Source organism: Bos javanicus, chromosome 1, assembly GCF_032452875.1.
Source record: "Bos javanicus breed banteng chromosome 1, ARS-OSU_banteng_1.0, whole genome shotgun sequence".
In the NCBI taxonomy this organism is placed as follows: domain Eukaryota; kingdom Metazoa; phylum Chordata; class Mammalia; order Artiodactyla; family Bovidae; genus Bos; species Bos javanicus.
Genome location: NC_083868.1, coordinates 91808052 through 91825577, shown reverse-complemented (window position 1 = coordinate 91825577; position 17526 = coordinate 91808052). Strand labels below are relative to the sequence as shown.

At 37.3% G+C, this 17526-nt stretch overlaps 1 protein-coding gene across 8 annotated transcripts in view; it reads left to right on the top strand.

Annotated features, from left to right (window-relative positions):
* The window catches only part of NAALADL2 (N-acetylated alpha-linked acidic dipeptidase like 2), a 1576761-nt gene that overhangs the window by 1168571 nt on the left and 390664 nt on the right, over positions 1 to 17526 (top strand). The window lies entirely within an intron of this gene.

Here is a 17526-nt window from a genome sequence, read left to right as displayed (position 1 = left end):
ATTATTTCATTGTGTCCTTTAAATAACTCTATAATTTTGGGATTCCAGTTGTACTAAAGGTACAAACTAGTTTTGCCACAAAGAGTTGCTAGTAATGAGATTAGACTGGCAGACATGTAAATTACAGCCAGATTTACTTCACACTTAGAGCAGTCAGTCTTGCAAACAGAATAAAACCATAGCTAACTGGGTTTCTTAGGCACCAAGATATATTGAGGAACAAGATAGTTCAGCAGAAGGAAGGACCACTTCCCAACCAAAAGCTTTATTTGGGCAACAGTGAAATTAAAATAAAAATACTGGTTAAGAGTCCTTTAACTGTGAATAGTGAACACAAGTGCACAAATAATAAAATGTTTCCTGTTATTTTACAAGTTCATCTGTCAGGGAAACCCAGTTAGGAAAAATTTGATAATTATATTCATAAAATATACATATTTATGAAAAGAGTTCACAGTTTGAGTAATATTGTAATAGTCAATATTTTCAAATCACAAAGTGTCTCTTGAAAGACATAATTATTTGCAAATACTATGCAACTAACATAAATCATATTTACAAGATTATTTTAATCATGTTATAAAAGTGCTGTCATTACAACTAAAATGCCACTTGATTGACACTGTATGCTTTAAATTAAGGATCCTGTGTACTTAATTGAGACTACTTTGTGTTTTATTAAAAATGTTATTTACATTTTAGCAAAGAAAATAATGTTCTGATAGTGTCCACCTCATTCTTAAAATATTCTGCTATTGATGCATATGATGATGTGTCCAGTAAAAACAAGAATATGTAGTGATTTAGGTTATTTTCACAGACTGTGTGTGTGTTCATTTGGTATTGATTGGAACTGAGCCTAAATAGTCCAAATATTAATAAGAACTATGGTTAACATCTAGATTATGAAAGGCAAGTTCCATCGTTTAGGTTGCCATCTTTAACCAGCAGCATAAATAGTCTTTTTTTTTTTCCTTGTTGTAACGTGATGAGAGGAGGTTGAAAGTTTGAAACCACCGTGTGGCTCTCTGCTGAGAAAATAGACTGCTGATTACTGTTCCTGTTAGAGGTGCTTTTTGTCTGTATAGACTAGTTCTAAGTTGAAATTCAACTACCAGTTGCCTTAATGGTTCTTGGCTTTGCCAGCTGCATTAGTTAAGGATGAAGGGCAATAGGCAATACAGGGATCATGATATTAATAATGCCTATGTGCTTGTCTAGAAGGACCATTTCTGGTTGATGATTCATTAGCTCTGGGATATTTAGTCAAGTGGTCAGTCACACTCAGCTTTAGTTTGGTTTGTTTGTTTCATCAATTTGTAAAACAGGATGAGAATAATATTGTCTTCAGTTCAGTTCAGTTCAGTTGCTCATTTGTATCCAGCTCTTTGCAACCCAATGGACTGCAGCATGCCAGGCCTCCCTGTACATCACCAACTCCCAGAGTTTACTCAAACTCACGTCCATTGAGTTGGTAATGCCATCCAACCATCTCATTCACTGTTGTCCCCTTCTCCTCCTGCCTTCATTGTTTCCCGGCATCAAAGTCTTTTCAAATGAGTCAGTTCTTCGCATCAGGTGGCCGAAGTATTGGTGTTTCAACTTCAGTATCAGTCCTTCCATGAATATTCAGGATTGATTTCCTTCAGGATTGACTGAATGGATCTCCTTGCAGTCCGAGGAACTCACAAAAGTCTTCTCCAACACCACAGTTCAAAAGCATCAATTCTTCGGCTCTCAGCTTTCTTTGTAGTCCAACTCTCACATCCATACATGACTACTGGAAAAACCATAGCTTTGACTAGATGAACCTTTGTTGGCAAAGTAATGTCTCTGCTTTTTAATAGGCTGCCTATCTTGGTCATAACTTTCCTTCCAAGGAGCAAGCATCTTTTAATTTCATGGCTGCAGTCACCATCTGCAGTGATTTTGGAGCCTAGAAAAATAAAGTCTGACACTGTTTCCACTCTTTCCCTATTTCCCATGAAGTGATGGGACTGGATGCCATAATCTTAGTTTTCTGAATGCTGAGTTTTAAGCCAACTTTTTCACTCTCCGCTTTCACTTTCATCAAGAGGCTCTTCGGTTCTTCCTCACTTTCTGCCATAAGGATGGTTTCATTTGCATATCTGAGGTTATTTATATTTCCCTCAGCAATCTTGATTTCAGCTTGTGCTTCATCCAGCCCAGCGTTTTTCATGATGTACTCTGCATATAAGTTAAATAAATAGGGTGACAATATACAGCCTTGATGTACTCCTTTTCCTATTTGGAACCAGCCTGTTGTTCCATGTCCAGTTCAAACTGTTGCTTCCTGACCTGCATACAGATTCCTCAAGAGGCAGATCAGGTGATCTGGTAGTCCTATCTCTTTAAGAATTTTACAGAGTTTGCTGTGGTCCACATAGTCAAAGGCTTTGGCATAGTCAATAAAGCAGAAGTAGATGTTTTTCTGGAATTCTCTTGCTTTTTCAATGATCCAACAGATGTTGGCAATTTTATCTCTGGTTCCTCTGCCTTTTCTTAATCCAGCTTGGACATCTGGAAGTTCACGGTTCAGATACCGTTTAAGGCTGACTTGGAGAATTTTGAGTATTACTTTAGTAGCGTGTGAGATGAGTGCAATTGTGCAGTAGTTTGAGCGTTCTTTGGCATTGCCTTTCTTTGGGATTGGAATGAAAACTGACGTTTTCCAGTCCTGTGGCCACTGCTGAGTTTTCCAAATTTGTTGACATATTGAGTGCAGCACTTTCATAGCATCATCTTTTAGGTTTGAAATAGCTCAACTAGAATTCCACACCTCCACTAGCTTTGCTCATAGTGATGCTTCCTAAGGCCCACTTGACTTCGCATTCCAGGATGTCTTGCTCTAGGTTGATGATCACACCATTGTGATTATCTAGGTCATAAAGATCTTTTTTGTACAGTTATTCTGTGTTTTCTTGCCACCTCTGCTTAATATCTTCTGCTTCTGTTAGGTCCATCCCATTTCTTTCCTTTATTATGCCCATCTTTGCATGAAATGTTCCCTTGGTAGCTTTAATTTTCTTGAAGAGATTGCTAGACTTTCCCATTCTTTTGTCTTCCTCTATTTATTTGCACTGATCACTGAGGAAGGCTTTCTTATCTCTTCTTGCTATTCTTTGGAACTCTGTGTTCAAATAGGTATATCTTTCCTTTTCTCCTTTGCTTTTTGCTTTGCTTCTATTCACAGTTATTTGTAAGGCCTCCTCAGACAGCCATTTTGCCTTTTTATCCTTGAGGAAATTGAAGATGATCTTGATGCCTCCCTCCTGTACAATGTCGTAAACCTCTGTCCATAGTTCTTCTGCCACTGTTTATCAGATTTAATCCCTTGAATCTATTTGTCACTTCCACTGTGTAATCATAAGGGATTTGATTTAGGTCATACCTGAATGGTCTAGTGCTTTTCCCTACTTTCTTCAATTTAAGTCTGAATTTGGCAATAAGGAGTTTATGTTTTGAGGCACAGTCAGCTCCTGGTCTTATTTTTGCTGACTGTATAGAGCTTCCCCATCTTTGGCTGTGAAGAATATAATCAGTCTGATTTCATTATTGACCATCTGGTGATGTCCACGTGAATAGTCTTCTCTTGTGTTGTTGGAAAAGGGTGTTTGCTATGACCAGTGCATTCTCTTGGCAAAATTCTATTAGCCTTTGCCCTGCTTCATTTTGTACTCCAAGGCCAAATTTGCCTGTTACTCCAGGTATTTCTTGACTTCCTTCTTTTACATTCCAGTCCCCTGTAATGAAAAGGACATCTATTTTGGGTGTTAGTTCTAGAAGGTCTTATATGTCTTAAAGAAGTGTTCAACTTCAGTTTCCTCAGCATTACTGGTCGGGGCATAGACTTTGGAAACGAACAGAGATCATTCTGTCATTTTTGAGATTGCATCCAAATACAGCATTTCTTACTTTCTCCAAAAAGTTATTGTGGGAATAGAAAAATATTGTGTCTGTTAAAAAAAATAAACTGACACACATTAAAAAGTTTAAAGAGTGTTTTGAGCAAAGGCTAATTTAAATCAGGCAGCATCTAAGTGGTTAGAGCACTCCACAAAGAGGAGCTAGCAACAGGTCTTATAGAGAAGAGGCAGAAGCAAAGTAAGGCCATTACTTGATTTGTTACAGCTTAACTGGCTACATTCTTTGAGAAAACCTAGTTGGCTGCAATTCATTGTCCTTACATTTTAATTTCTTAAGACATTTCAGGTTTAGGTTACAGTTTGCTTTTGTAGGCTCCTAAGGACTATGAAGAAGGCTGAGCGCCAAAGAATTGATGCTTTTGAACTGTGGTGTTGGAGAAGACTCTTGAGAGTCCCTTGGACTGCAAGGAGATCCAACCAGTCCATTCTGAAGGAGATCAGCCCTGGGATTTCTTTGGAAGGAATGATGCTAAAGCTGAAACTCCAGTACTTTGGCCACCTCATGCGAAGAGGTGACTCATTGGAAAAGACTGATGCTGGGAGGGATTGGGGGCAAGAGGAGAAGGGGATGACAGAGGATGAGATGGCTGGATGGCATCACTGACTCAATGGACGTGAGTCTGAGTGAACTCTGGGAGTTGGTGATGGACAGGGAGGCCTGGCATGCTGCGATTCATGGGGTTTCAAAGAGTTGGTCAGACTCGACTGAGCAACTGATCTGATCTCTGATCTGAAGGCACTAAAGCTGCCTCAGTTTAATGGTCTCCTTGTTTAATAAACTTAACATGACTAAAACACCTTTCAAAATTGCAAAGCTTATGAATCTATTTTCCCATAATAAGACCAGATCAAAACAAATCATGGAAAAATCAAGAGGTAATAACATATTAGGTTTACTCCACTCCTCAGAATTAGAATCAGGTGCCAGATTCTTGGCCTTCTCACATCTCTTTTTGAAGGGCAGAGGCTAAAGAGAAGGTTCTTCTCTAAGGCCCATCCCTACCATGCACTCTCTATTTCTGTTCTTCACTTAGGCTTGTATACCATGACTTGAAGGACTTTCATTGCCCAGATGGTGTCTCTCCTTATTCCATCACTGCTGTTGGCTTCCTGAATGGTAAACCTGTTGTGGTTTTCAAAGTTCACATTCATCCCTTCTGATGTCTTTGGCAGTCTTCAGGATGTGTGTGGAGTTCCACCTTCAAGATCTGTGGTTATGATTCTTTAGTAGTTTCCCAAGAGGGAGGCCTCACTCATTCTCTGTAATTCCTCAGAATGAAAGCTCTTAGATTTGGCAAATGTTTCCCTGGGTTCTGATTTAGAAACAAGGTGAGTGGCATAATACAGATTGCTACATCAAACTCTTATCTTATTTAATTTTTATTTATATTGGAGGATAGTTGATTAACAGTATTGTGTTAGTTTCATGTGTTCAGCAAAGTGATTCAATTATACACATCTATTTTTTAAAAATTACTTTCCCATTGAGGTTATTACAGAGTATTGAGCAGTTACAGGTGCCATATGGGCTTCCCTGGTAGCTCAGCTAGTAAAGAATCTGTCTGCCATGAAGGAGACCCCAATTTGATTCCTGGGTTGTGAAAATCCCCTGGAGAAGGGATAGGCTACTCACTCCAGTATTCTTGGCCTTCCCTGGTGGCTCAGTTGGAAAAAAATTCACCTCCATGCAGGAGACTTGGGTTCAATCCCTGGGTTGGGAAGATCCCCTGGAGAAGGGCATGGCAACCCACTCTAATATTCTTGTCTGGAGATTCACCATGGACAGAGGAGACTGGTGGGCTGCAATCCATGGGGTTGCAAAGAGTCAAACACAACCAATCGACTACGCACAGCACAGCACACCTGTGCTATACAGTAGGTTTCTGTTTGTTTTGTTTTAATGTTTATTGGAGTATATTCGATTTATAATGTTTTATTAGTTTCAGGTGTACAACAAAGTAAAACAGCTATTCATATGCATATATCCACTTTTTAAAAATATTCTTTTCCAATATAGGCCATTGCAGAGTACTGAGTAGAGTTACCTGTGCTATCCAGTAAGTCTGTATAAGTTATCTATTTTATATGTAGTAGTGTGTATATGTCAATCCCCATTTCCCTATTTATCCCTCCCACTCATTCTCCTCCCTGGTAACAGATAAGTTTGTTATCTACATCTGTAACTCTATTTTTGTTTTATAACTAAGTGCATTTGTATCATTTTTTAGGATCCCATTTATAAGCAATATCAGATATTTGTCTTTGTCTGACTTACTACTCAGTTTCACAATCTCTAGGTCCATCTATGTTGCTGCAAATGGCATTATTTCATTCATTTTATGGCTGAGTGATATTCCATTGTGTATATGTACCACATCTTCTTTATCCATTCATCTATCAGTGAGCATTTAGGATATTTCCATGTCTTGGCTATTGTAAATAATGCTGCTTTGAACACAGATATGCATATATCCTTTTGAACCATATATGCCTAGGAGTGAGATTGCTGGATCATATGGTAACTCTATTTTTAGTTTTTTAAGGAATGTTCATGCTGTTCTCCATAGTGTCTATACCAATTTATAGTCCCACTAACAGTGTAAGAGAGTTCTCTTTCCTCAACACCCTCCCCAGCATTTATTGTTCATAGACTTTTTGACGATGGCCATTCTCACTGGTGTGAGGTAGTTTTGATTTGCATTTCTCTTAGAACTGGACAGGGAAAACAGACTGGTTCCAAATAGGAAAAGGAGTACATCAAGGCTGCATATTGTCACCCTGCTTATTTAACTTATATGCAGAGTACATCATGAGAAACACTGGACTGGAAGAAGCACAGGCTGGAATCAAGATTGCCAGGAGAAATATAAAAACCTCAGATATGCAGATGACATCATCCTTATGGCAGAAAGTGAAGAGGAACTAAAAAGCCTCTTGATGAAAGTGAAAGAGGAGAGTGCAAAAGTTGACTTAAAGCTCAACATTCAGAAAACTAAGATCATAGCATCTGGTCCCATCACTTCATGGGAAATAGATGGGGAAACAGTGGAAACAGTGTCAGACTTTATGTTTTTGGGCTCCAAAATCACTGTAGATGGTGGTTGCAGCCATGAAATTAAAAGACACTTACTCCTTGGAAGGAAAGTTATGACCAACCTAGATAGCATATTCAAAAGCAGAGACATTACTTTGCCAATAAAGGTCCATCTAGTCAAGGCTATAGTTTTTCCAGTGGTCATGTATGTATGTGAGAGTTGGACTTTGAAGAAAGCTGAACACTGAAGAATTGATGCTTTTGAACTGTGGTGTTGGAGAAGGCTCTTGAGAGTCCCTTGGGCTGCAAGGAGATCCAACCAGTCCATCCTAAAGGAGATCAGTCCTAGGTGTTCACTGGAAGGACTGATGCTGAAGCTGAAACTCCAATGCTTTGACCACCTCATGCGAAGAGTTGACTCATTGGAAAAGACCCTGATGCTGGGAGGGATTGGGAGCAGGAGGAGAAGTGGACGGCAGAGGATGAGATTGGCTGGATGGCATCACTGATTCAATGGACATGAGTTTGGGTAAACTTCAGAGTTGGTGATGGACAGGGAGGCCTGGCGTGCTGTGATTCATGGGGTCACAAAGAGTCAGACATGACTGAGTGACTGAACTGAACTGAATTGAACAATTAATGATTTGAGCATCTTTTCATATACATCTTGGCCATCTGTATGCCTTCTTTGGAGAAACTTTTATTTATGTTTTGCCTATTTTTTAATTGGGTTGTTAATTTTTTTGATATTTAGCCACATGAGGTGTTTGCATATTTTGGAGACCCTTGTTGGTTGCCTTGTTTGCAAATATTTTCTCTGATTCTGTGAGTAATCTTTTTGTTTTGTTTATGGTTTCCTTTGCTATGCATAAGCTTTTGAGTTTAATTAGATTACATTTGTTTATTTTTGTTTTTATTTCCATTACTCTAGGAGATGATGGATCAAAAAAAGTTATTGCTCCAGTTTTGTCAAGAGTGTTCTCCCTATCTTTTCCTCTAAGACTTTTATAATGTCTGGCCTTACATTTAGGTTTCAATCCACTTTGAGTTTTTTTGCATAGTGTTAAAGAGTGTTCTAATTTCTTTCCTTTTTTTTTTTTTTTTACATGTAGCTGTCCAGTTTTTCCAGCACCACTTATTGAAGAGATTGTCTTTTCTCCATTGTATAGTCTTGCCTTATTTGTTGTAGATTAATCGATAATAGGTACTTGGGTTTATTTCTGGGTTTTCTATCCTGTTCCATTGATATATATCTCTGGTTTTATGCCAGTACTATACTGTGTTGATTACTATAGCTTTGTAGTATAGTCTGAGGTTAAGGAACCTGATTCCAACAGCTCCTTTTTTCTTTCTCAAGGTTGTTTGGCTATTTGGGGTCTTTTGCATCTGCATATAAATTTTAAGTTCTTTTTCTGTTCAAGTTCTATGAAAAATGCCATTGGCAATTTCATAGGAATTGTATTGAATCTGTAGATTTCCTTGGATTGTACAGTTATTTTGACAATATTGATTCTTGCAAACGAAGGACATGGTATATGTTTCCATCTGTTTGTGGCATCTTCTATTTTTTCATCAGTCTTATAGTTTCAGTGAACAGATCCTTTGCATCCTTTGTTGTTGTTCAATTATTCAGTCATGTCTGACTCTTTGCAACCCCATGACATGCAGCACACCAGGTTCTCCTGTCCTTCACAATCTCCTGGAGTTTGCTGGAACTCATGTCCATTGACTCGGTAATGCCATGTAACCATCTCATCCTCTGTCGTCCCCTTCTCCTCCTGCCTTCAATCTTTCTCAGCAGCAGGGTCTTTTCCAATGAGTTGGCTCTTTGCATCAAGTAGCCAAAGTATTGGAACTTCAGCATCAATCCTTCCAATGAATATTCAGGGTTGATTTCCCTTAGAATTGACTGGTTTCATCTCCTTACTGTCCAAGGGGCTTTCAAGATGCTTCTCCAGCACCACAGTTTGAAAGCATCAATTCTTCAGTGATCAGCCTTCTTTATGGTCCAAATCTCACATCTGTACAGGACTACTGGAAAACCCATAGCTTTGACTCTATGGACCTTTGTCAGCAAAATGATGTCTCTATTTTTTAATATGCTATCTGTTTTTGTCACAACTTTTCTTTCAAGAAGCATGTGTCTCTTAACTTCATACTGCAGTCACCATCCACAGTGATTTTGGAGTCCAAGAAAATAGTCTGTCACTGTTTCCGCATCAATTTGCCATGATGTGATGGGACCATATACCATGATCTTAGTTTTTTGAATGTTAAATTTTAAGCCATCTTCTTCACTCTCCTTTTTCACCTTTATCAAGAACCTCTTAGGTATGTTTACTCCTAGTTATTTTATTGTTTTTGATGCAATGGTAAATGGGATTATTTCTTTACCAAACTCTGTACTTGTCAATAGTTGGAGCAAGTCTCTTATCTAGTCTCAAACATCTTAACACTGTCTAGATTGTTTAGGCCAAAAACAGTTGAGTCACCCATTACTTTTCCCCTGATCTCTTACTGTCCATACACTTCTGGATAAGAAAGCTATGGTACATATACACAATGGAGTATTGCACAGCCATTAAAAAGAATACACTTGAATCAGTTCTAATGAGGTGGATGAAACTGGAGCCTATTATACACAGTGAAGTAAGCCAGAAAGAAAAACAACAATACAGTATACTAACACATATATATGGAATTTAGAAAGACGGTAACAATAACCCTGTATACGAGACAGCAGAAGAGACACTGATGTATAGAACAGTCTTTTGGACTCTGTGGGAGAGAGAAAGGGTGGGATGATTTGGGAGAATGGCATTGAAACATGTATAATATCATATATGAAATGAGTCGCCAGTCCAGGTTCGATGCACGATACTGGATGCTTGGGGCTAGTGCACTGGGACGATCCAGAGGGATGGTATGCGGAGGGAGGAGGGAGAAGGGTTCAGGATGGGGAACACATGTATATCTGTGGTGGGTTCATTTTGATATATGGCAAAACCAATACAATATTGTAAAGTTAAAAGAAAAGAAAAGAAAATCTCATTATCTCTACAATCAACAGATAGCCAGAAGCAGGGCACAATTCTTGAGGCATTAGCCTACAGTGTTCCCCCTTTGCCTACCAAAATAATGAAACCACTCTTCTTTCTCCTCCTCCATAATATATGTATGTATATATATCTCTCCAGATTGCAACCACATCTCACTATTTTTTCTACACTCTTGTCCTGTCTACAATGATTTCAACAGCCTCCTAAATGATCACACATCTTCTTTCTCTGGCTCCTTTCCCTCAGTCTATTATCAGAATATCAACCACAGTGATCCTTCAAAACTGAACTCAGACTATGCTGTGCTCTGCTTCTCATTTCATTCTGGGTAAAAGCCAGTCTTCATAATGACCTAAAAGGTCCTATAAAGTCTAACCTCCTTATTTAACTGACCCCATCTCCTACTCCCATCCCCTCTGCTCATTGCTGTGGTCCTGGTCTTTCTTAGTACCTTATTTAAGTTTGAATTTCCACCCCAGCACTACTGAGTCCCTTACCTTGTACAAAGACATAGCACTTATAGCTTCCTATATAATCTATTTATTAACTGTCAGTCTCTCACCTCTGAAATAAAAGGTGTGTGAGGACTTGTTGGCATACTTGTCTGTTTTGATCACGATGTTTTCATATCAATGCCTTGTACATAGTAGCCTCTCCACCAGTTTCTCTATGAATGAATGGAGCTTTTTATTGCTCATCTGGGAAATTATCGAGGAAATTAAGGGCACATTTTTCCTTTCTGTAAGAGCCTCAGTTCTAAGTTTGATCATTAGTCCAGTATATCCACAGAGCCTTTATATTGAGTGAGTTCTGGCAACTGCTCTCTCTGACATGCATAATAACCTATAAGCCCATGAAGACTAAGCCCCTTTCTAGAATCTGCACACATTTTATTACTAATTTTCAGACTTTGTTTCACATCATCTTATTAGACAAATTTAGACAGTGAATATACAAATTAGTCTAAAGATACATTTTAACAGAAGAGTTTACTTGTAAGTCTATAGGTAGTAGCTGCTGCTGCTGCTGCTAAGTCGCTTCAGTCATGTCCAACTGTGCGACCCCATGGACGGCAGCCAACCAGGTTCCCCCGTCCCTGGGATTCTCCAGGCAAGAACACTGGAGTGGATTGTCAAATGTATTTAATTCAGATATGGTAAATTGTTTGCTGTCAAGGTATATAAAATGTTTGGCATTCCTAGGATTGTTAGAAATACATGTTTGTTTGTTTGTTTCACTGGAAATACATGTTTTTAAAGTATTTCTTTTATTTCCTTTACACTTTAGCAATATATTCTATCAACTACCTCTGTAGTCTGGGAAAGATTAGCACCAGTTTAAGTAAAAGTGTTAATAGTCCAAACCAAATAAAATACTACTGAAATGTAAATTCCAAGAAGAAAGTAACATAATGAAGCCAACATTATTGAAATGGAAAATGGCGTAATGTTTAATAGCATGAATAGCTGAGATATCAGCTTGTCAGAAAAACATTTCTCTTCAATGAAATACTTCAACTTTTGTTTAATTTTATATCAAAGATGTTTCTTTGAACATTTGGGATAATTAATGATTTCTTTTGTTACTTTTTCAAGTGAAATTAATCAAAGATTGTGGGCAGGCATAATATGAATTAGAGAGCAAGCATGAATTAATTTGAAATCCTAGGATTCTCTTTATACTAGTTTTAAATTTGGCTATAATTTAGATTATATAGATAAAATGAGGACAAACTAGAATTCCATTATTTGATCAATGTTTGTGGAAATACTAAATATTACTTAGAAATAGTCTCCCTGACAGGTTTACTATTTGACTGGTGTGTGTGTGTGTGTGTGTCTGTGTGTGTGTGTATGCTCACACACATATGTCTGTTGCAAATAAAACCTTCATAAAGAAATTATGTTCCTTGAATTTGAAATTTTAAAGTTTCTTACAAAGCCAGAAAGTTATAAAGTGATAATGTCTTATTTTTCTGTCACATGTTTTTTTTTTTTTTTAATTTCCAAACAGATTTTAGGCCAGAGAAACAGGGCCATTTTAAGATTATTTACCTTTGAGATTGTGTCTAAAGCCACATTCTCCATATCTGCTATACAGAATTTTATCTTTCTACTGATGAAACACTGGAAAAGTATCCAATAAGACATAAAGTTTATGACAACTTTTTTGTAGTGAGAGCAAATTCCCTGTTGGCACATCTCTTGCTTGAATGGGAGAGTCAGAGGGCTTAGTCATGTAGAATAACACTGAAATTGGTTAAAAGTAGGACTTATACTGAAGAAACCATCTGAATTGCTGATGACAATGGCTATTGGTGTGGGAATAAAATGACTGAGTGACTTCCCTGTGGATTTTTCTAAGGCCACAATGGACTAGGATTAACAGACCAGGCAGCTATTCATCTTAGCATCTAGAGATAAAATAACAACTCATATTTGTATTATCATTGAGGAAGAATGAAAAATTATATTTATTAAAGTGATTGGACTTTGTAAATAAATCACTCTAAAAATTCTAATAAAACTAAGATAATATACAAATATTTAGAAAAAATACATTAAGAGAACATTTTGGCAGATTAAGTAATGCTATTGTGAAAATAATTTTACCACTCTTATCTCAAGTAAGAATGGGTTATAGTTAGAACACTTAATGGGAATCGAGTCTATGTAAATAGACTATGTAAATAGACTGAGTAAGTGAAAATAATTAAACTGACATATAGTTGTCACAGACATGTATAAGCATGGAGCTTATTTTTATTGTCCATATCCAAGAGACTAGAGAAGGGAAAAATAATCATGTATGTGTAAGGAAAGCAAAAGTTACCTCAAGAAATTATAATTTAAAACAGAAAACCCTAAATTAGTTGTTGACTTATGAAATTTAAAACACTGGACAATACTGGCTAGAACTTTTCATTTCTGGATCACTGATCTGAATCCAGCAGATGACATGTCGTCAGGGACCAAAGTCATTATCATCGTGTCTTATTTGAAATAAGGTAATTCTCACATTTCTTTTCCAGGAGTAGAAATGGCTACGCATACTATGAATTATTAGAAGTAAGATAGGGATGGAAATTGTTGAGGAAAATAATGAAATTAGATGGAATAAATTGGTTTCCTTTACAAAATCAAATATAACTCTCATTTTAAAAGCAGAACATTGTTCTGTATGAAACTACTATAAGAAGATGTTATAGTCTGTAAGTCAGTATGTCTAAAAAAAATGTGGGTTTTTTTTTTTGTTGTTGTTGTTTTGTTTGTTTTTACTAACTCCCCCTCTTCTGGGGAAATGATACCCAGATTTTGCTGGGACCAAGATCTTGTTCCTTCCTCATCCAGATTACGTGTGTGGGCTCATCTAGACCTTCACCCCTAGAGGTAGGGCACTGACTGTCTTTGAGAAAATAGGAGCTTTTTCTTACCTTTGAAGCTACTGAGAAAGACAGTCTTTATTTCCCTTGAGGATATGTAGTGAAACTTTAATAGTAGTTTTAATTTTACTACTATAGCAGGGAAACTAGTTACTAAGAGTCAGAAACGTGGACTCTGAGGGCAGGCTAGAGCCTGGAAGAGTGGTCAGAGAGACAGAGGAATCAGACCCTTGGTGATAATATTTAAGCTGCTGGTTCTATTCTTCCAAACATTTATACTTTCAGTTAAGAAAGTACTGATTCCCTTTATTGTTTTAGTTGGATACTTTTTCTCATTTGAAATATAAATAATTATTTTTATGGAAAATGCTATTAAAAGGAGGATAAATGTGGCAATAGATAACTGAAAAGATGTTACAGAATATTTGGAGTTGGAAACATTTTCCCCTATCCTTGTAAGTTTCTCTGCTGGCCTAATAATTAAATTGACGTGAGACAGACTAATAGGTTAAAAAATATATATTTAATTATGATTGTATAGGTAATCCACATAATATGAGAGATTCTAATGACAGGTAAAATGAGGTATGTATGTCACCCAGGACTTAGGAGAGGTAAGCAGGGGTCTGGACTTCAAAGGAAAGAGGAGGGACTTCCCTGGTGAGCCAGTGCCTAAGACTCTACACTCCCAATGCAGAGGACCTCAGTTCAATCCCTGGTTGGGAAAATGGATCCCACATGCCACAACTAAGACATGGTGAAGCCAAATAAATAAATATTTAAAAAAATAAAGGAAGAGAGTAAATGTTTGGTAAACAAATGTTTGCTGTGTTGAGCCACATAGAAACAATGGAACACTGTATTTTTTTACAGTATTGATTACAAAATCAAATAGACTTTGCTAGGTTTCTCCCTGTCTATCAAACTTAGTTCATATTATATTATATTTATCTATGGTGTTAGCTGCCTTCCTGGAGTAGGTCATCTATCTCAATTTTTTAAGGATAATAAAGGAAAGGTCAAACATTCTTCCTGAGTCTTGTTTCTTAAAAGTAACCAGCCTAAAATAATCCTCATGCAAAAGAAACAAATTTTGGGGTGGCAAAATTTACTCCCCTACAAGGAAATGAAGACTCACTCCCCACCAAAATAAGGAAGCAGGTAACACTTGTTCCATTACAGGTGAATAGCTGGGTGATTATCACATTGTATTTAGGAATTCAAATCAAGACTTCACATTTAAGTTATTTGATAGAAAATATTACAAGTATGGCGACTGGCTTTAAACCAATCTGTCCAAACTCTGAAAATATTTTATAATTGCCACTCCACTCCCCAGGACGCCAGAGATGCTATAGTTATTTGTTCTTTCCAAACATTGCCTTCAGCCCTACTAATTCATTCTGGAAGTTCCAGACAATTTTCCAATCAATTTCCTTTTATATAAATTAATCATAGTTTATTTATTTTATATTGTTTGTGGCCTAAGAAACCTAATACGTTAAATATATATCACATATTAATTTTTCTTATGACTTTGTTAATGTAAATAATTTCAAAAATATCTTTTAAATATCTTGTTGTTGTTGTTCAGTTGTCAAGTCATGTCTGACTCTTCAACGCCATGGATTGCAGCACACCAGGCTTCCCTGTCCCTCACCATCTCCCGGAGTTTGCCCAAGTTTATGTCCATTTCATAGGTGATGCCATCCAACCATCTCATCCTCTGTTGCCCTCTTCTCCTTCTGCCTTCAATTTTTCCCAGCATCAGGGTCTTTTCCAATTAAGTCCAATTTGGCAATAAGGAGTTTACGATCTAAGCCACAGTCAGTTCCTGATCTTGTTTTTGCTGACTGTGTAGAGCTTCTCCATCTTTGGCTGCAAAGAATATAATCAACTGATTTCAGTGTTGACCATCTGATGACGTCCACGTGTAGAGTCTTCTCTTGTGTTGTTGGAAGAGGGTGTTTGATATGACCAGTGTGTTCTCTTGGCAAAACTCTAGTAGCCTTTGCCCTGTTTCATTCTGTACTCCAAGGCCAAATTTGCCTGTTACTCCAGGTGTTTCTTGACTTCCTACTTTTGCATTCCAGTCCCCTATAATGAAAAGGACATCTTTTTTGGGTGTTAGTTCTAAACGGTCTTCTAGGTCTTCATAGAACCGTTCAACTTCAGCTTCTTCAGCATTACTCGTTGGGCATAGACTTGGATTACCGTGATATTGAATGGTTTGCCTTGGAAATGAAGAGATCACTCTGTCGTTTTTGAGATGCATCCAAGTACTGCATTTGGGACTATTGTTGATTCTGTTCTTTCAGAGAAACTCAATGCTATTGTTATGTATATTCCTTTAAGAGGAACCAGGACTCTGTCCCAAAGTAGCACTTCTGTTTCTTGACTGCTCCTCCTTTTTTTTTCCCTGCATTTCCTCCTTTCACTGTTTAGCAGCTGTTTGAATCTGCACAGTTCCCAAGTAGCACAGTTCCCTAGTTCCTTGGAACTCCAGGAAGGTCAGGAAGGCTGATTGAAGCCTATTTTCTATAAATAAGAAGCAGAGATGTATTTGAACCAGAGAGGGCCCCACTGAGTCTGCTCTGTTACAGTGATGTGCACGTGTATGTGTGTGTGTGGGTGTGTGTGTGTGTTTTACATCTAAACTCATGTTCTTCTTTTACTTGCAAAGCCTCAACATGGCCTTTGTTGCAACTGGAAGAAACCCGACGGTCCTTCCAATGCCCCCACCCCCCATTTAACAAAGAAATATATAGGTTTTGAAATCTCAGGTCTCACAGTTAGTAATTATCATTGACTCCTACGCTCAAAAACCATGGTATTTCTATTTACCCACCTTGGTAAGGTTAAACATGTTTGGACAAAGAATTGTCTCTCTGGCTTCACTTTTTTCTTGACAAAGGAAGCAAAATTGAACACACAAGTGAATTTGCAATTCAGTTCAATAGCGTAGCATTATGTTGGAAACACAGTTATTTAATGCTAGTTCATTCATAGGAAAAAGACAAATTTGTCTCTGAAAATTTTTCCTTAAAATAATAGCTTATATAAAATGATCATTGAATATTTTTCATGTGAATAAGTTGCAGTTTCTGCTCCAAGTGGAGGAAATAGGTTGATTTTATTTAATAGAAATGGAAATTCCAAGAAGAGGAACAAAAAAAGTCTTTTAATCCTAATTTAATCATCTTTCTGAATAGAATAAGAAATCATTATGACTGAATGATAAAAAGTTCTACCTTCAATATCAGATCAGTCCTTTTTCCTGTAAAATGATAAAAGGGTTAACATTCACCATGTAGGTTCTACTCAGTGGAAATTTTAAAAACATAACTTTTTTCTTCACTCATTTTTTGGCTCTTTTATTATTATTGTTGCCTTATTACTTCATTGTGAAAGGTACTGTTTGGCACCATGGTTACTGCTCATAGATAACCCTAGACTGTACTAAGGAACAGATAAGGAAACTACTTGCATAATGAGGTGAGGTTAAAGACAGTAAGATTCATATCACTACTTTCAGCCTTCACAGTCTTCAAAGAAACCAACTGCAAGACACTTTTTATGTGCCTGGAGTAGAAGACTTAAATAAAGTTTATTAGGTAATAATGATGATTACTCAGATGACTGGCTTCAGCAATATGTGAACCGAGAACTTCCAGATGTTCAAGCTGGATTTAGAAAAGGCAGAGGAATCAGAGATCAAAATGCCAACATTCATTGGATCATTAAAAAAGCAAGAAAGTTCCAGAAAAATATCTACTTCTGCTTTACTGACTCTGCCAAAGCCTTTGACTGTGTGGATCACAACAAACTGTAGAAAATTCTTAAAGAGATGGGAATATCAGACCATCTGACCTGCCTCTTGAGAAATCTGTATGCACGTCAGGGAGCAATAGTTAGAACTGGACATTGAACAAAACAGACTGGTTCAAAACTGGAAAAGGAATATGTGAAGGTTGTATATTGTCACCCTGCTTATTTAACTTATATGCAGAGTACATCATGAGAAACACTGGGCTGGATGAAGCACAAGCTGGAATCAAGACTGCTGGGAGAAATATTAATAACCTCAGATATGCAGATGACACC